Genomic DNA, 25,542 nt, shown 5'->3' with positions numbered 1-25,542 from the left:
AGGGGCCTCATTTCTAATGCTCCAATCAAATATCTCATTGATTTTACTGAAAGAGCAGAATGCATCGAAGTAGGAATTGAAAGTGGAGCCTTTGATGTCATCATCCTGGTAAATGTTAAGGAAGATACAAAAAAGTACAGTAGGAGTCAAAATATTCTGACCAACATCATAGCCAATGACACCACCTTCAAACAAAAAAGGGCAGACTATCCCAAGAATAAAGGGGTAACAGACAAAGTTAACAGCAGTAGCAGCGACACTAAAAACAAACATCCTGGATGAGGATACGATAGAAAATTCATCCCATTACAACATAGTTATGTAGGTCATGGACATGCTGATTGAAAGAGACACGCTGTTTCTGCCAAAAGTTTCCAACCCCCCACTAATGATGGGGAAAAACAAAGAGCAATTCTTGAAAATTTCATCGTGTTCCATGACACGATACAGAAGATTTCCTTGTACTTAAAAATATTGTGCAAGATGCAGTTGATAAAGAAATGATCAAAAAGGTCAGTAAACAACCAGACATCCTCAAAAACTCTTTTTCTAAACATGAGAAAGAAACGGTTGCAATGGTCAGGTTTTCAACAAATCATCAAGTTATGGTGGCAAACAAAAGGGATACAACATCCCTAGATTTCTTTGGGTTACTTTTCAAATATGATAAAAGATCCATCAACGCACAAACTGGACTGGGCAAATAAGACGGTTGGACAAAGATCAATCAAAAGTCACAAATATGAGATCCTGAACCTTTGGAATCCATTTTCAAGGAATTAGACCCCTTACCTCAAGTCAAGAAGGAAGGATTTAACCCTAACAAGGGGAATGAATGGGCTTTTAGACTATATGAAAATGATTTGATCACGTTTTTTGATAAAGATCTACCAATTGGAGGTGCATCACATGATGATGCCTTGCACATAGTGGTAAAAACAAGGGGTACCAGAATCCCTCATGTTTTAATTGATGGAGGAGCAAACCTGAACATCTGTCCACAACAAATAACTCAAGAATTAGGCATAAAGCAAGCTGACTATATCCCGTCATCAATTTTCATCCATGGATATGACATAATAGGACAACCTTGCGTAGGATGTATATGTCTAGATCTGAATATCTCTGATACATATCATCGGGTTTTATTCCATGTGGTGGATATAGAACCCTTATTCAACCTATTATTTTACAGACTATAGATCCATGCTACCAATGCAGTTTCCTTCACTCTACATTAGTGCGTCAAATGGATTCACAACATGAATACTATAATAACCATCTATGTAGAGGACATATATAATCGTCTTGTGCATCCAATGATTCTGGTACCAAAGTATACAGTCAAGGTACCTAGTATTCGAGTTTGCAAAGAAGAAGAAATATCTCAAGGTCTCAGCAAATTGGCTATTCAGAAGCCAAAGAAACAAATATGGATGGAAAAAGATACCAAGACTTAAAGAAGTTACAAAAGTCACTCATTGTTTAAAAATTTCTGCCAGAATGAGAAACGATTGGATCTGCTCATGCACCATGGCTACCAACCATTCATGGGTCTTGGGAAACATGAAAACGGAAACTTGGAGCCAATTATCTTGTTTGGACAACGAGGTACCCGGGCCCTGGGATGCCAAAGTTATGAAAAAGTGGATGCCAAAGAAGAATTCAAGCCAGTACCTTTTGTCAAGAGCAACACCATAGGCAGATGTTCACCATCAATTTAAATCAACAAATCCACTATCATTTTGTCATCGTTCTGTCATTTTGTTATCATTGTACTCCAAGTAGACCAAGTGTCTTTATTTTGTAATACCTTCAAATATGCAATGACATATGCAATTTACTTCCATATAAAATGTCTCAAATTATCTAACATCTTTATAATCTTTAGGATGGCACCTGAGGATCAAACATCAAAAGCCTTCGAGGAGGTAAATCCAGAACTCACCGAGGCATAATGTCCAAAGTTCATCCAAATAAGAAAACAAGATCAACCGTTACCTTTGATTAACGATCTGATTGAAGAAATTAACATTGGCACGAAAGATAATCCAAAGATTTTGTAAATCAGAATAAGTCTCCAGTAGAAGAAAGAAAAAGTTGATAGACTTCCTCAAAGAACATCAAGAAGCCATGGACTTATAAGGACACGCCAGAACTTGATACAAAATTAGTCGAGCATCGCCTATCTTTAAAACCAGAATGCAAGCCAATCAAACAAAAGTTGAGAAAACTAGACCCTCGTCTTGAGGGGCAAGTTAAGGAAGACCTAGAAGACCTACTAAAGGCATGGTTCATTTGTACAATTGACTATCCCGAATGGTTAGCAAACATCGTAGTAGTCCCAAAGAAAAATGGCAAAATTTGACTTTATATTGATTTCAGAGATTTGAATAAAGCCACAACAAAGGACGACTATCCATTTCCAAACATCGACTTGTTGGTAGACAGCACCAAAGGCAATGCTATATTTTCCTTCATAGATGAATATTCTCGTTATAACCAAATTATGCTGGCTGCTCAAGACCAAGCCAAAACATCAGTTACAACCCCAGGAGGCACTTTCTGCTACACCGTAATGTCGTTTGGTCTGTAGAACCCCATGGGCTATGGAAGCTATCTTTGATGATCAAATGCATCAAATCACGGATGCATATGTGAAAGATCTACTAATTAAGTAAAAAACAAAGGAGAATCATATTAACATTCTCTCTCAAGTTTTTGACAGTCTCTTGCAATATAAGCTTAAGTTGAATCCACAAAAATGTGTATTTAGTGTGGAATCTGGTAAGATTTTGGGATTTATGGTCAGCAAAAAAAGAATCGAGATGGTTCCCTTCAAAGCAAAGACAATTATTGAAATGTCACTGCCAACAAATCTTAATCTTAAGGAGCTACGCAACTTGTAACGCAGAATTTAGTCAATCAGAAGGTTTATATCTAATCATGCCATGAGATGTGAACCCTTCAACCATTTACTGCAGAAATGAGTTAAATTTGAATGGGGACATGAATGTCAGGCCTCATTTGAAAAGATTAATAAGTATCTTCTTCGCCCACCAATGTTAAAACCTCCAATTCTGGGGAAACCTCTATTTCTTTGCATCACAGTTAACAATTCAGCCTGTGATAGATTATTGGTTCAATATGAAAAAGAATGTCGAATAGAACATGCCATTTATTACATCAACAAGACATTTGTGCAGTATGAAAAGAATTACTCGCACATGAAAAAACTTGCTTAGCTTTGGTATGGATGTGTCAAAAATTGAAGTGCTATCTATTGTCATGCGCGGTTAAAATTTTATCCAAACTCAATCCACTTAAATATATCCTTGAGCAGCCATTTCTAAATGGAAGGATGACAACGTGAGAGGTTTTTTTGATGCAATATGATTTGGGATATGTGTCACAAAAATCAATCAAGGGTCAAGCCATCGCAGACCAATTGACAGATTTTCCTTTATATGAAGAAATTAGAACAAACGATGATTTTTCAGATAAGCAAATCCTAACAACTAAACCACAGTCGATGTGGGGGATGAATTTCGATGGATTAAAAAGCACAACAGGGGCATGCATGGGAATACTTTTCATTACACCAGAAAAGGAAATGATCACTCCCTCAAATTGAATTTCTCCTACATGCATAAAATGGAAGAATACAAAGCTTTAATCCGAGGAATCAAAATGCTTCTCAAATTAAAGTGCGAAGAATTCACATTTTTGGGGATTCTCTCTTAGTTATCAGTCAAGTCAATGGAGATTAGTAAGTCAAAGATCACAAATTGATCCCACATCAAGAGATAGCAACTTCCTTCTTAAAACAGTTCGAGGAGTATCAGCTCTTAAATGTCAAAAGAGAATTTAACCCGATTGCAGATGGTTTGGCCAATTTAGGCTCTACCATCACCTTCAAACTTGGAGAATCTATCAGATCTTTTGAAGTCGGAAGACTCGAACAACCATCTTTTGTCATACCAGAACAAATGTTACAAACAGAAAGCAAAGAAACACAATAGTATCAAAACATCAAAGATTTTCTCTGAACAGAAACACTTCCACCTGAAATGTCTCGAAAAGTGCAAAAAGCTCTGAGACACATGTCTGCATGATATTTCATTTTAGCTGATATCCTATACAAAATAGAATTCAACACAGAATATGCTAGATGTCTCTATACAAATGAGGCACTAGAAGTCATTCAAGAAGCCCATGAAGGAATTTGAGGGGACATATAGGGTATCAGACATTGATTAAGCAGATAGTTAGAGTATGGTACTATTGGCCCACAATGCAGAGAGGCTGTCACCAATTTGTTAAAAAGTGCATCAAATATCTGTTGCATGCACCATCAATTCATGCTCCAGTAGCATAACTTCATTCGGTCAGCTCACCCTGGCCATTATCTATGTGGGCCTTCGATGTGGTCGGTCCAATCAATCCGCTTGCCTCAAATGGACACATGTATTTTTTTCATGACCAAATCGGTCGAAGCAATAACCTTAAAAACAGTCGAAGGACGACATGTGGTATTTTTCATTCACAAAAACCTTTTGTATAGATTTGGCATCCTATAGGATATTGTTTTTGACAATGGTACTCATTTTAAAAATAAGAAAGTGCGTAGTATTTGTCACAAACAGAAAATACGACATCACTTTTCTGCCCCATGTTACCTTCAAGGTAATGGCCAGGCAGAAGCAATCAACAAGATTTTGATTCGTGTCTTAGAAAGGACTGTTGAAATAGGCCGAGATTGGTACGAGAAAATGCACAAGGCACATTGGGCATATCGAACCACAATTCAAACACTCACCAATGCTACACCAGCAAAGTTAGTATGTGGAATAAAAATTGTCCTTCCATTACATCTCCAAAAAACAGCAATGACATTTGTTGCACTCATTGAACTCATCATTAGCAAGTAGAAAAAAAAAGAGACATGCACAATTAGACCTCTTAGACGAGAAAAAGCTATAAGCAGTAGAGCATGCTGAAGTCTATTGCAAGAGAGTCACCCGACATTATGCCAAACCAGTCATTGAAGAAAAATTCTAGGTACATAATCTTGTACTAAGATCTATAGTTCCACTCAGGAGTAGACCCAAAAGAAAATGGGCACCGAACTGGGAAGAACCATATGTCGTGAAAGAGGTTCTACCTCACAATTCTTATCAGTTGATTGACGCCGATGGGGTCGTCATCCCTGATCAATTAATGTTTTGAATCTCAATAAATTCTATACTTGAATTTGTAATTCAAAAATTTCAAAACAATTGTGCTTTGATAAACACATTCTTAGTAATTTTCAAATCAACTAAGGGGCATAGTATCCCTTAGAGAAAGTTTCAAAAGTGTATCAAAATTTTCAAACTTAGTCCATGTCTTGACGACAATAGCAAGGGCATTGACTTGAACTATACAAGAAATTTTAATAAAATTGAGGGATTAACATACAGAAATTAATGTTGGGCCCGACAATTGAGCAGTTGTAAAGGTCTAGCATGAGACGCCATAAGAAAAAGCCCTTGTGACCCAAAAAAAGACCTTGGCAAGTTGCTAGAAAAGGGCTATCAAACAAAATGAGTTGAGTGATAAGCTCGGGGTGAGTGTAGTTGTTCATTTGGTTCAAAGCTCTACAGGCGCAGGTGGGCATATGACCTATGCTTACACCGTGAAGCTAAAAGGCAATCTATGAACATTTTGCTTATATTAAGTCTCCTAAAGCCTTCTGAATTTGAGTAAGTCCAAGGAGTGTTCTACACTTGGTACTCTAAGGCCAACTGGTCTATGAGTTACTGGCCCAAAGCTCACTACAAGGGTTCAGAAGAAAGCCCGATAAACTTGATATTGCACAAAGCAAACTATACAAAACCACCAAAGCAATGGAACTCCGTAGTAGCTTTTGGGGTGGTGAGAAATTTCCCCCAAGAGTGAATGGTGGCTCAAAAAGAAAATCAAAGTTCAAAAGCTAAAGTCAATAGGTGAAAAACTAAGTAAAAACGAGAGAAAAAGCACTTGCCAATGCTCTAGAAGACATCAAGGACTAAGTTCTCCAAACATCAAATGCAAAAACTTTCACAAATGTAAAATTTTCCAACAAACATTAATTCCTCTACAGAGTCTCCAGTGAGATAGAGGAAAATCTTCTTATTTCAGGTTTACGCCTAACATTTCCCCTTGAGTGAGGATGGTTCAACATCATTTGAAAAATAGATTTTCCAAACAATTTGCAAAAATTTGGTGCATGAATCTTTACTATTAAGCAAATTCTTCAACTTGCTTAATAGCAAAGAGGGGCATCTGTTAACACCCCAAAATTTTCTACATCAGAATTGAAACAATATCAAAATTTTACAAAATAATTGTGTAAAATGAAATTGCAAAGTCAATTTTGAATCTAAAGAACAATTTAGATTCAAATCATGAATTTAACCCATGACATGAATCCCAATGTAGGATTATATGTCCAAACTATGTACAAATTAGGATTTGACATCCAAATCCTATTACAAATGTCATTTGACATTCAAATCCAATTACAAATGTCATTTGACATCCAAATCCAATTGCAAAATTCAAATTTTGACTTAAATCCGAGAATTGGATCTAATTCAGTCTATAATGCTATGTGGGATCTACGTGTGAGCCACCTAGCCTGTATGGTCAAGAGCCCCCCAAGAGGTCATGCACCCCACTTTTTCAAAAATACTTTCTCTCAATTAAATGAAAAAAATGATTTTAAGGAGAAATGAATGATATCATAACTAGAAACCTAAAAAAAGAGAGACATTTATGCCTCTCTCTCTTCCTTAACTAGGTCCTCTTTAAGGCAATAACTAGGACTAGGCTAGTCAAACCCACTTAATTCAAGTAGGTTTGAACCTACTGCACCCAAATATGGTGCCAATCTCAGCTAAGTTCAACCAACATGAGCTCAGCTGGACCAAAAGGTAGGTCTGTCTCATGATCCAATTAGTGGACAAAAATTGACCTTGACCAAATCAAGTTCACTTTGACTATACTTGGTTGAAGTATAATTCAGCTCAATTAAGAGCTTTCTTTTCTCAAATTTATCAAATTACCTCAAACAAAGTCAAACTATTCACAAATGAACTTTGACTTTCATCAATTGGTTAAATTTGATCAATGTAGACAATTTTACCCTTTTATAAGTAAATTGAGATTACAAAGCCTAAATTGATTTATAAAAGGCAAATATACATTTATATTTGTCAAATGTATAAATCAAATATCAAATTAAAATTCAATATTTCAAACCAAAGTTTGATTCAATTGAAATCCATCTTCAATAAACTTTTGGATGAAAATACCCTTTTTGAATCAAATTTGATAGAATTTTCAAATTTTATTCAAATTTTAATTGAATTGTCATAATTCAATAACATTTAGAGTTTAGTAACTAGGTTTTAACCTAACAAGCTGACTTTCAAACAAGAAAAAATAAATAGAACAAACTTAAGCAAAACCTTGTGCAAGGGCATTTTCTTCCAAAATTTTAGTCAAAGTTGGTCAGCTAGGTTTGAACCAAGGTTGACCACACCTATTCCAGCCCACCTAACTCATGTAAATGGGATAAGAATGATTAATTAGAGCCATTGAAAACTCATTTAATTCATTTTTCAAAACTCTAATGCTTGATTAATCTTCCAAGGCAAATTAAAGTAGGTGGTTGAACCCTTCTTCTCCTCTATAAAAACCTTCCATTGGCAACCAAGGGGAGGATGAATTTTGAAGGTCATCATCAAGTTGCTGCAGCCAAGGAGGTAGGAGGGAGAAGCCAAGGAGGAGAAAGAAGATTCGTCCAACCCTTCTTCCCCGCTCTCTCTCATTCTCTTCTTCATTTCTCTTATTCTCTCTATTGAGTTTGCTAAGTTAGGGTGCTTAAGTTAACCCTTAGGATTTTCGTGGAGAGAAGGTCTCACTTCCCCACTGCAAATTCCAGCAAGTTATTCTTCTTCTTCTTGCTTTGCCAAGCTTGAATCTAAGCTTGGATTTTGCTTAGGATTGCTTGATTTAGAAAACAAGTGAAGAAGAAGATCAAGCATCAGGACCGACCGCATGGTAGGAGATTTTAACTCATTTATCATATACTTTAGCTTCTTGTTGGTTCATTTTAATTTCAGCAATTTGTGGGAGGGGTTTATTTTCATTTATTTTATAGTTGGGAATGATGTCAAGCTAGGAGAAAACTACGATTAAATGTACATGGTAATGCAAGCTAAGAGAAAACTACGATTAAATGTACATGGTAATGCATAATGCATACATGCTTCGGTTTTTCTAAAAGATGAACCCATTAATCAAATTTTAGAAAAGGGCCCCAAGGCCACGTCCCTTTCAAAACAACCAGCTTAAAACCATTTTGAACTTCCCACCATGAGAGAGTCCCACAGTGAGAGACTGATTTTTCTGCAACATATATGAGGAAAAAGCTTACTAAGGATGGATGCATTTTCATGATTGTGATCCACCTTTGTATGGTGAAACTAAGGACGAACTAGTTTGAGCATTTGTTCTTCTCTTTCTATTTAAAGTCTTTTTGTTTCATACTTTTTCAATTGATCAAGGGTGGTAGGAGAGATTAGAAACAAGTTTTCAATATTCATAAGTAAAAGAACCCAACCATGAATCATCATGATTCATGAGTTATGTGGTCCCTTGATTAAGTTTCATTTTGAAGAGTAAAATACACACACACACACACACACACACACACATATATATATACGTACAATCTCTTATTAAAAATCATTTTCCTCTTTTAAAGTCAGGTTGGAACACGTTTCCAAACTGATTTTTAAGAAAGGGGATAATTTTGTTGATTTTTGTAGCACAAAGCTATGAAATCATTTCATTTCATCTTAAATTTTCTTTTATTTTCAGTTATCCATACGAAAAGTGTATGCAAGTTTTTTAAATCAGACCATGCTTTATCGAAATTAGCTTAATAATGTCAAAGTTTACACATTTGAAATGCCAATTTGAGTCATAAAGTTGCAAGACTTTGAGTAACAATAAAAAAAAAAAATCTAAACCTATTCAATCGGCATCTTAAAATACTTTTTATGGATTGTTGTTCTCATTCATAAGTTTTCAGATTTGCATGGGACTAATCCATCTCCTCAAATGTGGATCAGGCCTAACTCTACTTGGGCTAAGTAGGATCAGGCTGCATGACATGGACTGGACATGGGCTAGGTTTAGTTTTAAAAACTGGGTTTAGACCTATGTTGGGCATAGGTTTACTGGGCTCACCCTGATTTTTGTTTTTCGAAAATCCTGAGTTAGTGAGAAATTGAAGTGGGTTGAGCTTATGCTTGAACCCACTAGGTTCATGTGGGTTTTAAGTTAGGTTTTATGGAAATACGTGCATGGTGACAAATGACCAAAATACTCTTGTATGTGAGTTTGGGCTGAAATAGGTTCAGTTGAGGAGACTAGTTTGAACTAAGGTTCAAGAAATCAAATAAAATCACAAACCAAGGTATGTGTGGCATATACCATATGTTTATATAGAAGAGTATGACAAAAAAAAAATCTATTTTACCCCCATGTGTATTTTTAAAGTTCTATATGAGTTTCTTCGATCTGGCTAAACCATCCTGTGGGCCAACTCCTAAATTAGCTTTGGTTAAGATCTTGCTGAAAAATTCCTTTGAGATTGCTCTAAAAATCAAAACTACATTTTTACCAAGACGTAAACATCATATTTATAAAGGGAAATCAAGGAGGGGCATAAAAATCTAAATTTTATTGGAATTTCACTGGTTGAGCTGAGAGTAATTAGATAAAACACTTACCATAAGTATATGCTGAAAAATTGAAAAAAGTTGAGTTAGTTCAAACCCTTGAAAAAATGAGAGAAAAAATGTTCAAAACTGAATTGAACTCAAACCAGGATGAATGAACTCAAACTGAACTAAGAAAAACTTGAATTATCCACGATAAACATGATCTTAGCTTGCTTTCAGCTCACTCTATCGAGTTGAGCTCAAATTCATCAAACTCTTGAAAATAGGAAAGCAAAATAGCTCAAAACTGAATTGAACTCAAAGCAAACTAACGGAAGCTTCATTTGTATATGATAAACATGATCTTGACTTGGTTTCAGCTCACCTATTTTGCTCAAATTCAACTCAAACCCCTACAAACAAAAGAGAAAAAGGCTCAGCGGAAATTTGCAAATTAGTATAAGACTAAAACTTGCATTCAGTGACTCAAAGTGAAATAAAACTTTCTCTTCATTAAGGTAGAGTTGTTTCAGACTTGGATGAGTTTAAGTTCATAATTTCAAATTCCGGTGAGCTGATTTGAGCTGTAGGGGAGCTAATTTCAGGTTGGGATAAATCTAATGAGCTGACTCTAAGGACTTCTAATGTTATGTGCATTTGAGAAATTGTCTAATTGTTCAAATGTTGGGCAATTCTTGAAAGTTGGGTGAAAATCCCTACTTTTCAGGCTAGGGTGACAAGTTATACCGGTAAAATGGTCAATTTTAGCTCGAGTGACCTAGGTGGTTTGGGTTTAAGTGCTCAATGATTGTGTAAAAAGTGCTTGCTTGGTTCACTAATCATCCTCGTTATTGAAATTTGAAATATATGGGTGAAGGGTAAACCAATCATTTGGATTTATGAAAATTTTGTGTGTCCACAATAGACAAACATAGAAATCCTTAATATGAATCCATTTAAAATTTCAAGCAGATCGCTCCTGTTGTTTGTAGAACTATTATGTAATATAATTAATGCACATGTATGAAATAAAACGTCTTAGTAAGACCTGCATATATAGCTTTTATGAAAAATTTTCACCAACAACATAGAGAAAGAGAGAATATGATGAAGTGTCAAACAGATGTAAAACCTGATTTTGACCCTCTACAATATAATCAGCCTCCAATCTTTTGGAAGCCCATGCCACAGACAGTAGTTGGACATGAAAATGGTCATCAATGATAGTTTCAATGCAAAAGAAAATGGATAAAAAACATGCTTGCAAAATAAGATATGGCAGTTCAAGAAGCTCATGTTGTATGTTGCCAACAACTTCTTGTCCATGGCTGCATGATATTGCACGAAAAATCAAGGTAGCTGACCGTTATGATCAATTAATAACACAAAAACAATAGAAGAAGGCAAGAACAAATGTTTCTTAGTTTTACTTAGTAATTTGCCTCATTTTTGCTTTTTGCAATAACTTAAATTGCTAAGTTTGAAAGGGCATCCATCACTAATGATTGAAATGCAAAATGAACGTATACGTTGCCAAAAAACTTCTTGTCCATGGGTGCATGATTAATATTGCACAAAAATCAAGGTACCTGGCCATTATGATCAATTAGTAACACAAAACAATAGAAGAAGGCATGAACACATGCTTCCTAGTTTTACTTAGTAATTTTCCTCATTTTTACTTTCTGCAATAAATTAAATTGCTAAATTGGAATGGGTCATCCATCACTAATGACTGAAATGCAAAATAAACTTATCATGTCTAACATCACGAAGCAATTAAGGGGCATAATAAAAAGGTAAAAGAAGAAGAAAGAGTTGTGTAAAAGGGTGAGGCATAAGATCAATCAGAGAGTTCACCTACAAAGAGAGAAGGAGAAAAAGCTTGTGGCAGTTTTAGTGAGACTCCTGGACAAGCCAGTAACTCGTGCATGAAGATGTTTACCATGGACGACTGATATAGTGGCAATGCATTTCCTGTGTTTTTTTCATTGAACTTCACATCATAATGAAAGTGATGCAATCTGAACTCTCTTCATTGGTACTTGCTCACTCTAGCCATTTCTTGCTCTTCAATTGCACACAAACCTTAAAACATTGAAAACTAGAAATACAAAGTAATGAGGAAAACAAAAAACATCGAGAAGCCTGATTCCCACAAAAGAAACCCATAGGAAAAAGAAATTTTCCACAAATAGAGATAGAAGAGAACACTAAAGCTATCTAAAATCCCCAATAAAATTCATCTGATTGAATACCAAAAAAGAAAGAGAGGTAGGGTGGTTGGAAATCTAGGCTTAATGTGGAGTGGTTGGAAAGCTAGGCTTAATAAAATTGATCTGATCACTAACGCCATAATATTGATATGCAAATTGCAGCAGCTATACAACACAATGTAGAATCTAATATTAACATACAAATGTCTGTAAATAGCAATTAACCTTCTCTTAGGCGTTCTACGCACAAGCCGAAGCCTTTAGCCTGGTTATGATATTTATATTGCAGAAATGCATGCAAAGATTCTACCAAACATCCTTTATCAAAGGTATTAGAGTTTTCACGTTTTTCAGCAGCTCACAAAGTTTATTTGTTGAATGTTTCACAATATGTTGAACCAACAAATTATGAGCAAGCAAAGACTGATGAGAATCGGCAAAGGGCAGTGAAGACAAAAATGGATGCCATTGAAGCCAATAACAGTTGGAAGTTAGATGAACGCCTAGTGAATGTTAAACTCATTTGATGCAAATGGGTTTATCGGATTAAATATAAATCCAATGGTGATATTGAGATATTCATGGGGAGATTAGTCACCAAAGGATTTTTTTCAGGTAGAGGGCTTAGATTATCATGAAACATAGCAATAGTAGCCAAATTTGTAATGATATGTCTTTTATCTATGGTTGCAGTAAAATATTGTGTTCCTCATCAAATGGACATGTACAAAACACGTTCTGAAATGGCAATATAGATGTATCTGTGTGTGTCTTCACCAAGGGGTTATAGACCAGTTGGAGAAACACGAGTATACAAATGAATAAATTACTTTATGGCCTAAAACAAGCCCTCAGAGACTAGTTTCCTAAGTTTTATATTTATAGTCATTGGTTATGGTTTTGTTCATGGAAATTTTGTTATTGTACTGGTATATGTTAATGATTTGATAGTTGTAGAAAACAATTTACAATAAGATGAGAAGTTTAGAAGTTACTTGAGTACTCAATTTCACTTAATTTTTTTGGGACTTGAGCTTTCTAGATCAAAGCAAGGTATTTACTAGCTCAATGAAAGTATGCTTGTGACATACTTGATGAATGTAGTCTACTTGGAGTAAAAGCTTCAGAAATACCTCGAAGTAGCATATAATGTTGTCATCATCTGATGGAGAATTATTGAATGATCCTTTCAAGTATCGCAGGTAGTAGGTCATCTGAACTACCTATCAATTGCAATACTAGTTATTGTCTTTTCAGCTCATGAACTTAGTAGGCATATGCAGCAACCTAATACAATTCATTATACTGTTGCACTAAAAGTACTCAAATATCTCAATAGCCAGTCCAAGACAGGGGCTGTTTTGCTCTGCAAGTTCATACTTAGTTAAGAGCACATTGTGATGTAGATTGGGCTGCATGTAAGTATACTAGATGATTAGTTACAAGTTACTATGTATTTCTAGGCAATAATCTAGTCTCCTGGAAGACTAAGAGAACCAACTATTTTTCGGTTGTGCATGTTGTGAGTTGATTCTGTAAAGAATCTATTAAATGATATAAAAGTTGGTTGTTTGTCCACCACATTATTGTTCAAACCTACATCTGTTTTTTTTTTTTTGTTCCTTATTTTCATGTTTGCCTTAGAATAAGAAGACATCTGACCTCTTTGAAACCTATAAAAATGATCAGATCTCATAGCTAGACAGTAGATTGGTCATGAGTGATGAATGTGATGTTCTCATGATAAATGTGGTGTCTAGCCGTTAGATATAATCATTTTTGTACCTTCCAAAGAGGTCAGATGCATTATTGTTCTTAAAAGAAAATAGGAAAGAGTACTGTGAAGATAGGGGTTCCACTTAAGCCATGGTTTCTGTTAGACAGGGTGGCTGGTAGGGATAACAGAAACAAGAAAATGAGATGATTGAGAGGGGACTTTTTTCTATGGCTTTGGTTTTATTATGCATATGACCTACATGACCCTCGGCCTATCTCTTTTTTTGGTTATGACCAAGGGTTTTTGCTGGATAAAAACTAAATCCATTGAAGAAAGTCTTCTTGTAGTCGTTCTTGTTTTTGATATTTCCATGTGTATGATCATCTTCCCTCCTCCTACCACTCACCTACCTCTCTCTCTCTCTCTCTCTTAGAACCATGGCTTAAGTGGAACCACTTTGTTCGTGGTACTTTTTTCCATTTCCCTCTTATCTCTCGTGAAACTTTTTGCCTTCACGATTTCATCTCTTCCAATTTGGTTACACCTAAAATGTGGCAGCATGGCACCGCTTGGAGGTGAAAAATCCACTGAATCATTTTAGTTGTTCAAGACAATTTTTTCTTTTTGTTGAATTGAATGATTTGTTTGGTGTTCTTCCATTGACAGGATCTCTCCATTCGCCTTTCATTATCTTAAGACATGTCTGTCAGAGGCTTTGATCCCCACCATGATTTGTTCTTGGAACTTTGGTTTGTCCACACTTTGCAGCTTTTATCACACCACATCAGTTCTTAAATTCCCCCATTCTGGTCTGCTCTTTTATGTTACATTTTTCTCTCAAACATTTTTGTGTTTTTGTTCTACAACATCCCTTTCCTTGGCACAAGCTTACCTTGATCTCTTTGGGATTAGGATCTTTATGTGATTCTGTTTTTGTTTTTCTAATTCTTGGTCTAATTAATTCTGTCTATCCATTATGGATTCTTTGTGTAATATATAGTATTGGTTGATGTTTTGCCATCAACACTTCAGATGTCTGCTAATCTAGTGGTGCACAGACAGACAAAACACATGGATTTAGATTATTTAGTTCGCGATTTGGTTAAAAGTGGTGTTTTTGTAACTAAGTTTATCCCATCTCAACACCAAGTAGCAGTATGTTTACTAAATCTCTTGCAAAAGATCAATTTTTGTTCCCCAAATCCAACCTAAGCATGACTGGTCCCTACGCTCCAACTTGACAGGGGAGTTACAACATATTTGTTGTCAACAGTTTTGAGCAACAAACTTGATATTTGTCAGACCGTAGTGATTTATGCATCCTACAGTTGAGTGAACAGAGGACTTCGTAATGAGTTGTAAATTGTAATACAAAGTATTTGTAATGTGTCGTAAAGTTACTATACATGGGGTCGAGGGTGCAACTAGGTATGACTGGTTGGCGTGGTTTTAATTTCTTATGTGAGAAAACTCCAAAAAAGTTATCAGTCAAATGATTTTCTTTTCTTGTTTCATTGGACAAATGATAGACTCCAAGGACCATAGAACTGTAATGCCTCGACTCATCATCAATACCTAAAAGAAAACAATTTTTATTATTTTATTATGCTACTGAAAGACATGCAACAAGGTTGAGACTTGATTAGTGACCAAGCTACTTGTATGTTCGACCCACGGCATGTTTTGGTGATCAAAATGACAAAAATGCCTTAAAAATATTAAAAAAAGGTCTGATAAAATGAAAAGTCTGGTAAAATGAAAAGTCATTTATCTTTTTTTTTTTAATTTTTTTCAAAGGAGGATAACATGGTGCATGTCAGGGGTAGAGCCAGAAATTTTTTATGAGGTATTAAATATATAATTAACAAATTTTCAGTTAGCATTGGAAGAACAAATTGGGTCTCGTGGAGCTGCCTCTATAACTAGACACAGTTCCACTGAAATCCAACATGTAAATTCAAAGTTTCAGTTGCACTACGGAGGCTCCGCCTATCTACACCCTTGGTGCATGTTAAGGCCGTCAAACTCACATGATGTGTTGGGCTGTTGAACCCATGTTAAGGGCTTAAAGTGAGTTGCGTACACCATAGTGGTGTACATAACAGATAGGCACGAAAAAAGGGGGAAGGGGAAGTTGGGGTATTTTGAAGATTTTTCAAAAAAATATTTTTTAGATTTAACTTTTTTACTATATTTTTTTGTCCTATTAAAAAAGATCAAAGATATTCTGGTTATTACACCACCAGGTGCGCAAATTTTTAAGCGTCGACGGTGCCTATCACCAACTTATCACAGACACAGTTCTCCTAGTTTTGTGAAAGCTTTTGGCAGAACCATTTTATGAATGTGTTCTGAAAATTAACATATTTATAGAACCAGGTGTTCCCATTAGGGAACACCTTTTGACGGTTTTGACTACATATATGCTTCACTTATACTTAATCTCTTGAGAACCAACAGCTGGATTACCCAAATAAAGGGCATATCTAGAAGCCCGACATATGCACTCGAGTCCAAATCTTTTTACTTTAGTTTAGAGATAAAACTGGGTATGGTTGGTGAAAATGTCTGGGACAATTTCACCAGTGTTTGACTGTCGTAGAATGGCAGGGTGGACCTTCATCCCTAAAGAAAGAAAATAATTCCCCAACACAAACATGCTCCAAGTTATAAAAAAGAAGTAACCTTTTCACTGGAAAAGCACGGTTATATAATAAATATTATTGCTTGCTAGCACCATGTAAGCCATGCCATTCACATATGAAGCTGGTATGTTAGGCACAGATAAAGAGAGAATCTGGAGATGCTGGGCACATATTGAAGCAAGGAATATTTCAGTCAAAAGGGCAAAGAAATACCCGGCCAGTAGATCTGCATTTCTTTAATTAGTTAACTGATTTCCATACTTAATTTTTTTAAATCATTGCTGAATTAACAGCCAGTCTAGCTGACAAAGAACAAAGAGAAAACCAAACAACTTCAAACTCCCATAGTCTAATCTGCGTGACGTATGATCGTCTGTCATTTCAATATTCTGTCTCTACAGCCAACAACATGGAGAACAATATGTCAAACTGTTGGTACGGATCAACATTGAAATCCGAAACTTTAATTCTGCATCTAGTTTTAGCCATGAAGAAGAAGAAGAAAAAAACTGCATCAAAGTACCTAGGTGGTGCATACGCAAAAATCATTTTTTACGGTTATTTAATTTTACTTTAACTGCAATCCCAAGCCGTAGGTCTAGAAAACGGACTGTTCCGACCAAAGGTGCTGGAGGATCGACGGCTAATCTTTAATAGATCCATAAAATTTCTTCTCAACTTCCACCGAGTTTAATCGCTCCGACCCATTAATTTCTACAGTATGAAGATGGTGCGAAGCCAGACAGAGGGCAAGATCTTTCAATTCCAAGGCACACGTTGCTGGGCTTTAGGGGACACGAGGAGCCGGTGAGGTCAGAAGACCCTGTGATTCGTCTCCATCTTCGGGCAACAATCCATCACTCTTCGGTCCACCATGACCCCGTTAAGGTGTCAAGCTTGCAGCATGCCTAGCCTTTCACGTGGACAACATGGACTTTGTTCGTCAACTTGGCCAGATTCCATGTGACGCCCATGCAACTTAGAGAGACACTGTTTCAGCGAAGGTCTAACCCATAGTCCCAGAGAATGAGTTCTTTTTAAAAAATGTGATAAATTAACTGGCCATTTAAAACTTAAAAAAACACATTTTTTTGAAAAATGTTAAAAAAAAACAGGTTTTGGCTTTTTTTTTTCACGTTTTTCATTTTTTCAGTTTTTTTTAATACCAAACAATTTTGTTTCATTTTTTTTTGTTCAAAATCTACTTTATCTTGTGATGGTTGTGTTATTAGTTTCTCACTTATTTTATTTTCCCTTATTTTGAGTTTTTTAAATTTTAAAAAATTTACCATATTTTTTTCTTATTTTTTTCAAGCTCACCGAATTATACTCGAAAAAGACCTTGCTGTTTAAAACTTCGAGACATTATTTGTGACTATGGTCTAACCCACTAGCCCATGGTGCATGTTCTGTCATGCTGAACACACCATGTGAGCTCAACACTATGTGCAGCCAAAGCTAGAAAATTCTGATTGGGAATACTAGTCATACAATTTTAAAGTTTAGAAAAATATTAATATATAAATGAAAAACATTACCCGAAAGTATCAATATGAAAATTGACATTTTTATGTGGGTGTAAGCAAATGCCACATAGTACCCACACCAGATATCCGAACATCTTTGGCCAAGGACTGAGTCTCGGGGGGCAAACAAATACGATTAAAGGTCAATCGAAGTTGCACATGAAACAATAAGAAAATTTTGTTTGAATTAGAGTTTGTGTCGTATGTAGATCTCATTGCCTCCTAGTCGAGCTGATCTTCTATAGCTCATCACCCTCCTTGATCCTAGAGATTGATGTTCTAATTAATATCATTGATTTCTTTCTTTCTTTGTTTGTTTATTTTTTCTCATGACGAATTTCAAGCTTTAATGGTATCTTAATATTATGTCAACAATTAATAAGAATATTGGCCGATACATAACTTTTTGACCCATTATAATTTGTGGAGAAAATATATGAACATGCCTCTTCTAAAATAACTAAAGGATTTTTCTTTCTTTCTTTTTTTCCATGGCCCGCGCGGCAGCCAAATACGATTTTGATCCCACACAGAAAGGCAACTAATTAAAGTAGAGTATGTTAAGATGAATACCACATGCTCCATGTACAATGCAAAATCTCTTGATTCCGACAATTTTATGCATCTTGACAAGCACCCTGCAGTAAATAGAAGGCAAGTTGAACTTAAAGCCTTCAAGATTAATGTCAGGAGTCTAATCACTGCACTATTTTTCGCTCATACATAATCTTATGAGGACATAAAAAAAATGGAATACAAAATGCACAAGAGGCGTACACTCATAAAGACAGCTAAACCCTTTTCCACCTTTGTGGTTTATATCCAAAGGCAAGTAGATACATGAAATAAGCATGGCAAAAAGAAATTTACTTGGTTTTAAATAGCAAGAACATTAACCCTATTATATAGATACATATATCGTCCAAATGTTGAAAAGGTTAAGTGTGGAATATATATTTGAGTTACATCTATAGTCTGGTAGGTACATGCATTAGTTGGAGGCCATAAAACTGAGGAAAAACCGATTTGGTCTATTAGTTGATCACATTCTTAACATGCTATGGCTCTCTTCGGGAAAGTAGGCTTCAAACTCCCCGCTCAACCGGGAAAAAATAGAAGAGAAGTATTTTATGGTGGGGTACTCAACCACTTGCATAAATATTGTTAAATGGATCAAGAACTGGAGAGCAGTTGGTAAAGAGGTTGCCTAAAGGTGCTTCTGTGAAGAACTAGATGAAGCCACAACGCTCCCACTTGTTCATTCTCAGCCTTCTTGTCCTGTTATGTGGATATGCCAATGGATTGGATTCATATTGGACATCCAATTAGGAAAATTGGACCGGATTTATTTTTAAAAAATAACATTTGATTGGATTTGAATTCAGATTTGGTTGAGAATAGATACCAAATCATAAAATAAGCTTTGATATGACGAACTAAATTTTCCTATACCCAGTATCCATATACTTGAAAGTTGGTACTTATCGTATCATAATGAAGGTTGACATTCAGATAATTGGGATCCGAATATGAATTTAATGTTGCATTTTAGATCAGATACGGTAATGAATTTACAAGTTGGATTAGGGTGTGGTATGGATTTTTTCACACATACAAATCCAAAATTGCATTGAAATATATGAATATCCAATAAACCAGATATGATATTAAAGGGTATATTTGGTTCCGATCCAGATCATTGACATCCCATCGTGATCCCTCTAACATGCTAACACCATCATGGTACGGTCTTAGTACTGTGGCCCAATGTGAGTTGTGATCCTATATTAAACTCAACTATGTTAATAACAATAATGATAATAATATATTATTATTAATAATATTAAGAAACAAGGAACCTCCCACACAGTTTTGCCTAACGTAAGTACCAGAAATGCAAAATTGTTTCAGTTTGTAGAAGCTTCCAGGTTCTCGTTATATTATCCTAATAATTAAGAAGATTTGTTGTTTTTTCTATCAGTGTTTGAACAAGGAAGAATTTCAGCTTCTCTCTCCCTATAGCTAAGAGATTGCATTAAAGTGTAATTAAGCGCAATAGGATAATATATATATTATGAATAAAGTGGTGCATTTGGTTGGGGGCATTGGCCTCTGATATTGTTCCTAGGCCATAAAATACGGGACTATATAACACTTAGATCCCACCAATCGTAGTAAAAAAATTAACCCTTGTTCTAGTTCTTTCTACTGGCAAATAGCATAGGAAAGATCTGACCTGTATTTTGTGATGCATCTGGTGTAGCAGACTCTGGTGTATGGTTGCTGGAATTTTCTGCCATTGCTGAATGATTGAAGAATCTTCACGCCTTGGAGCCTGTGGCTTTGATACCATAAAAGAGAAGACACAAAACAATGTAACGTGGTTCGACTCAGGTATGAGTCTGCATCCATGACCAAGCTGTTTCTCTCTCACACTTCAATCATTTGTGTGAGAGGTTTTATTGATGTTTAAAGGAATATACAGTTTGGAAAGTTCATCTGTTTCCTTATGTTTACGATCACAATTGCTGTCAATATCTTGACGATATTCTCGGTAACATATTTGATCTCCTTTCCTGATTTTATGATCAACTAAATCAGCAACAGTTTTGGCCATTGAAGCTGCCGTGCATTGATCCTTATCTTCAATACTATGAATGTGATAGTCACAACACTTGTGTTCAGGATCCTAGAGAAGCTGCTCGTCCGAAGCCTTGTGACGACTCCATGACCTATGCTCACGTCCTGTGTTGTTGTTTGCTTCTAGGAGGCCAACAATCATTTGTTCAGATTCAGGATGATGAATGATGGTGTTCTTCAATGGCAATATCCAGAATTGTCTTCATCCGCATTGTTACACTGCATTCTCCTTGAGAAGACACAAAACAATGTAACATGGTTCGACTCAGGTTTGAGTCTACATCCATGACCAAGCTGTTTCACTCTCACTTCAATCAATTGTTTGAGAGGTTCTATTGATTTTTAAAGGGATACACTGTTTGCAAGGTTCATCTGTTTCCTTATTTTTAGGATCACAATCGTTGTCAATATCTTGACGATATTCTCCGTTACATATTTGATCTCCTTTCCTAATTTTCTGATCAACTAAATCAGCAACAGTTTTGGCCATTGCAGCTGCCATGCATTGATCCTTATCTTCAATACTATAATATGACAGTCACAACAGTTGTGTTTAGGAACCTAGTGAAGCTGCTCGTCTGAAGTCTTGTGATGACTCCATGACCTGTGCTCACGTCCTGTGATGTTGTCTCGGAGGCCAACAATCATTTGTTCAGATTCAGAATGATGAATGATGGTGTTCTTCAATGGCAATATCCAGAATTGTCTTCTTCCACATTGTTGCACTGCATTCTCCGTGAGTACATCACGACTATAATGACTTTGAAGACTAATGCAACTCTGTATTGAAAAGCAGTTTTACATATGCCAAGGGAGGAGGTGCTTGGTGTGCTGCCCTTCATTAGATCGAGTTCCCCACACAACTTTAGTAGACACCATAATATGTCCCAATAGAGAACTCATGTATTTAGCCACTTTCAGGAATTTGGGAATTTCATATTTTCTATTTTTCATTTTTTTGTATTCTTAGGAGGGGTTTTTTGACCGACTAGAGATATTCTACTAATTTACCACCTAAATGCATGAAAATGTTTATGTAGTACTAATTCAATCTTCCTCACTACTATTATCTTCACAATTTCTACCTGCAAAATTAAGCCATAAGTGTGGCACACAAGGCAAGGTTGGAAGTTGGAGAGTGTGTGAGAGTACTGCTGTTATTGATCATCTCTTAACACTGTTTTCTTAGCAAGTTGGCATAGGTTACATGACAGGAAGGTAGACATGAAGCGCTCAGCCTCACCATTCTTTGCCATTAGATGCAGGATGTTTTCCCCATCATTCATCTCTTGGGCAATAACATTGGATCTGATCAAGAATCGAAGTGACAATGTCAATGCTATCGTCTGTTGTTGCCAAATGTAGAGGTGTTACCCTTTGCTCTCCATAATTAATGGCCTCCGTAAGTTTCAACTCCTTCACTAGATGAAGGATAATCTCTAGCTGCCATGCTTCCATGGCCATGTGCAACAAATTGCAGCCTGAAGATGGCTCCATTGCAGAAATGGATCAGTCTTCTGGTCGCACCTTATTGCAGGCGGCCATCTAATTAGGCAACCAGAGATCATTCATTACCTACCAAAGAAGAAACTAGAACTTATGGACACAACTTATGAGGAGAAAATGCCAGTACGCCTTTACCACTGGTAGCAATAAACAACGGAATTGACATGATCAGTTCGAATCTTGATCAGAAACCTAACGCCATTGCCAAGAGACAAATGTTTTAAAAACATGATGAAGATGTCCCTCGTAAGCAACAACTTCCTTGCCAGCAGCAGCCCAAACGTCACAGCAGGGTTTATGTGCCCACCTGTTCATTGCAACCATTATAGAGAGAGAGAGAGAGAGAGAGAGAGAGAGAGAGAGAGGGTGCTATACCAAAAATGCCGGTGGTGCAGTAGACCAGGTGGAAGGTCATACCCAGGGGCGGAGGGAAGGGGGGGCCGCCTAGGCCATGGCCCCACCCTAGCCAATGAAAAAAAAAATTACATTGAAAAAAATATAATTTTTTAATTGCGCCATGTAATTTTTGGATTAGAATTCAATTTGGCCCTACCCAGATCTAGAGGTTGGACTGTCGGCCCGCCCCTGAAGAAAATTCTGGCTCCACCCCTGGTCATACCACCGAGGCCCAAGTGATGCCCTGGCTGCTTGTGGTGCCGCATAAACTAGGAGACATTTTGACTCTCATGCATGATCGTGTAGATGGTTATGTAGGGGAAGAGGAAGGTGGCCATGAACTCCGAGATCTTTGCCCTCCAACCATGACTTGAGCTTGCCAGGCTCGAACATGAGTGCCAGCAGTGGGTCCTTGTAGTCCTTTTCTTGGCTTTACGATACCATTCCGATTGGCTCCCTCTTTGAGAACTTATTGGCACCGAGCCTAACATCTTCTTCCTTCGCCTGCATTTTTTATCCTCTTTCTTGCAGGCTCTGTCCCTCTCTCCTCTCTTCTTCTTCATTGTGCGGTTTTTTTCTTCTGTAGCTATGGCGCACATGGCCTCCATTTATAAGAAAAGAAGACCACTGAACTCTCCTGAAGTGTGGTCGGCCTCCCACTTTTTGAGAACTTAACGCGTAGTTAGGTTTGGTCAACCTGCTGACCGTTTTTATATTGACGTTAAATTCACTTTCTTCCCGGGACACATTGCTGCTTTTACCCAAAAAGACAAGATATTTGTATTCTAAATTAAACAAATATTTAAAGTGATGCCCATATTATATGTTCCTTTCATAAGGTTATTTTCAATATCAACTAACTCCACTTCAATAGTAAACCTTGTCCAGCCTGTGAATTCATGTCCTCTCCATCATTTTCTCATTTTCATACACGTGAAGATTATTTCTTGGAGATGGAGAGAACATGAATTTACGGGCTGGACAAGGTTTACTATTGGAGAAGAATTGGTTGATGTGAATAATATCCCTGTAAAAGAAAAAAAATAACAATATGGGCAATATTGTTTTGCATATTTGTTTGAATTTAAAGTACTAATATCTTTTTGTCTTTTTGAACAAGAGCAGCAATGTTTTCTGGTTCTTACACAACAGGGCAGGTATTAAATACGAGAAAACATGGAAGAATATGTCTTCTTTTTGCTGGTTTTTTAACTGGTGCTACCAACTCGAGATGAAAAGACTAATTTACCGTGTGAGGAAATTAAGAGAATTTAGTCAACATAAAAACAGTCATCGGGTTGACAAAAATGGCCACAAGTTAAATTTTCAGTGGGTGGGGACACTTTGGGAGAGTTCAGTGGCCGCCATGTGCACTATCGCTTACAAGGAAAGCAGCACAGTGAAGAATAAAGAGAAGAGATTGAGAAAGAGATAAAGGGAGAGAGCCTATGATGAATGATGATAAAAAATGGAGGGGAAGGAAGAAGATGTTAGGTTCAGTGCAAACAACTTCTTGGAGGGGCAACCAATCGAAATAGGGGGCAAATCTAGGAAAAGGACTACAAGGAGCTGCCACTGGTTTCCTTTTTTATGGCCGGGGAGCTCAAGTCATGGTCCTTCTGAAAGGCTGGGATCTCCGAGTTCATGGTCACCTTCCTCTTCCTTTGCATAACCATCCTCGCCATCATGGGGGTTAAAAGGTCCCCTAGTCTATTTGGCACCACCGATATCCAGAGCATCAGTTGGACCTTCGGTGGCATGATCTTCGTCCTCATCTACCACATTGCCGGCATTTTTGGTGTAGCAACTCTCTCTCTCTCTCTGTCTTTCTTCTCTCTCTCCATACCACTCTCCCTATCTTCAATGGTGGCGTTGAACAGGTGGGAACATAAGCCCTATGGTGACGTTTGGGTTGTTGCTGGTGAGGGCCATCCACATGGTGATGTAGTGGCTTGGGGCTATATGAGGCAAACGCGTCATCAAGGGCTAGGAGAAGAGCATGTATGAGACAGAAGGTGGTTGACTCGTCTGGAGGTTTCAGGATGGGGAAGGATTGGCTTTTAGGTTAGGAACAAAGAGGAAGGCATCAGGTAGTGATAGGATCAATTAGAAACCAAAACTTTGAAGGGAACGACATGAACATGCTGAAGAGGTAGACGTGTTGTAGCATGCAGGCTGTGGCCATTTCTTCATGTTTCTCGATTATTGAATCATATAGCGAAAATTGGATGCTTCAGTGTTTTCATCATCAATAAAAAGAACCTTGATGCTTCCACAAACTGAAATCCTTTATGCATTTCTGGTAGTGTTCGGCACTCAGCTGAAACTTAGCCAAGCCAATCTCAAGCTCTATTCTTGGGTTGAGGAAGTTCAGCTGAGCTCATTGGCCAAGCTCCCTCAAGCTCGACTAACCTGCATCCCAACTTATTAACAGCTGAAGATTAAAGAAATTACGTTTGTCATTTTGAAAATTATAAATTTCTAAAGCATAGAAGATGATTCCAAGTAGCACGATAAAATTCCTATGAATGAAATTCATAGCTCAATACATAGCTTTTGGATGAATCTATCATAAACTATTGCCCTGCACAGAAAGTTTATTATCCCACAATGACCACAACAAACTCTTAGGAGTTGTAGGGCTCTAACACTCTGTTAAGACAATGGATCTACCAAAATAATCATTGCATGGGAGTCAAGACGACTCTAGGTGCAGGTGCAGTTGCGGCATTGGCACAACACAAATCCATGGTTAGCAACGTGAACTCAGTCAAAAGACCATGGATATCCAATTCTTCTGGGGGCATTTGTTCATTTCTAATTTTGAGATCCAAGGTGATATGAGACCATCAAGGAAAGTTACTATGCAAAAAAGTAAATTGGACAAGAAAAAAACCCTAGAAATTGAAAAAACGAACTACAAAAACTATCCCTTGCCTCACATCCCTCATAAGCAAAGACACCTAATGGCAGGAGAACAATCATGATCAAGATATGGAGAAATGTAGGTGCTTTGTGCCATCTCTTATATCCAACCTATCCTTTGAAGGAAAAGTAAACAGTGAAGACGGATTGCAAAGGATGAAAATTGATGGAATGCAAAGGCAGCAAAAAAAAAAAAAATAGTGCTCAAAAAGA

The 25,542-nt window shown here is 36.8% G+C and overlaps 1 pseudogene; it reads left to right on the top strand.

The window, feature by feature from the left end:
- Positions 1–23,872: 23,872 nt before the first annotated feature.
- Positions 23,873–24,427, top strand: LOC116256720 (probable aquaporin PIP1-2; annotated as a pseudogene).
- The last annotated feature ends 1,115 nt before the right edge of the window (positions 24,428–25,542 follow it).

The sequence above is a fragment of the Nymphaea colorata genome, chromosome 6 (genome assembly GCF_008831285.2).
Source record: "Nymphaea colorata isolate Beijing-Zhang1983 chromosome 6, ASM883128v2, whole genome shotgun sequence".
NCBI classification, from domain to species: Eukaryota; Viridiplantae; Streptophyta; class Magnoliopsida; order Nymphaeales; family Nymphaeaceae; genus Nymphaea; species Nymphaea colorata.
The sequence above is the reverse complement of the archived record's forward strand: the minus strand, read 5'-3'. Positions and strand labels throughout refer to the sequence as shown.